Genomic DNA, 1,488 nt, shown 5'->3' with positions numbered 1-1,488 from the left:
TGAGATTACTTCTGGAACTGTTAAAACAAGAGAAATTGTATGCCAAGATGTCAAAGTGTGAATTTTGGCTGCGAGAAGTTCAGTTTTTGGGGCATGTCATCTCAAAAGAAGGAATTAAAGTAGATCCACTCAAGATTGAAGCTATTGAAAAATGGGAAACTCCAAAGACTCCAACTGAAGTCAGAAGTTTTCTTGGATTGGCTGGGTATTATCGTAAGTTTATACACGATTTCTCTCGTATAGCTACTCCATTAACGAAACTAACCAAGAAGAATGTGAAATATGAGTGGGATGAAGCACAAGCTCAGGCTTTTCAGATGTTGAAGGATAAGTTATGCAGTGCACCAGTTCTATCTTTACCAGATGGAATGGAAGATTCTGTAGTTTATAATGACGCATCAAAGATGGGTTTGGGTTGTGTATTAATGCAACGGGAAAGTAATAGCTTATGCTTCTAGACAGTTAAAAGATCATGAAAGGCAGTATCCTACTCATGATATGGAATTAGCGGCAGTAGTGTTTGCTTTGAAGATATGGAGACTTTATTTGTATGGAACGAAATGCCAAATCTTCACAGATCATAAGAGYTTKCAACATCTRTTCCATCAGAAAGATCTGAATATGCGTCAGAGAAGATGGTTGGAATTGGTAAGTGATTATGATTGTGAAATTTTATATCATCCAGGAAAGGCAAACGTAGTAGCCGATGCATTAAGTCGATAAGAGAAAAGTGGAACCATCAAAACTATAGCATTACGAGTTGAGTTATTACCCAGTATTCAAGAAGAGTTACGAGAATTTCAACATGAGGCAATGAAAGAGGATAAGATCAAACAGGAAAKATTGGGTGGATTAATATCTGATCTAGTGAGAGATGACAGAAAATTTTGGAAGTTTCAAAACAGAATATGGGTACCATGCTATGGTGATCTCAGAAAACGTATCTTGGATGAGGCTCATAAGTCACGTTTTGCGATACATCCAGGTACAAATAAAATGTATCGGGATTTGAAGCAACATTATTGGTGGCCAGGTATGAAGAAAGATATTGCTAAACATGTTGAGCAATGCCTGACATGTCTCCAAATAAACATTGAACACCAGCACCCTTATAGTAAGTTGCAATCTTTAGAAATTCCGGTTTGGAAGTGGGATCACATCACTATGGATTTCATAACCAAATTACCGAGAACATCGAAAGGGTATGATGCTATATGGGTGATAGTAGATCGATAATCTAAATCTGCACACTTCATACCTATGAAAGAATCATATTCGATGGAGAGATTAGCAAAATTATACATTGATGAGGTAGTGACACGACATGGTGTTCCTCTATCAATTGTTTCTGATAGAGATAGTCGGTTCASTTCTATGTTTTTGAAGAGCTTTCAAAGAGAAATGGGTTCGCAAATTAAGCTAAGTACAACTTATCACCCTCAGACTGATGGACAAAGTGAACGAACTATCCAAACTTTAGAAGATATG

Source organism: Cynara cardunculus, assembly GCF_001531365.2.
Source record: "Cynara cardunculus var. scolymus isolate 2C chromosome LG 13, CcrdV1, whole genome shotgun sequence".
Lineage (NCBI taxonomy): Eukaryota > Viridiplantae > Streptophyta > Magnoliopsida > Asterales > Asteraceae > Cynara > Cynara cardunculus.
This window is presented reverse-complemented; position numbering follows the sequence as displayed.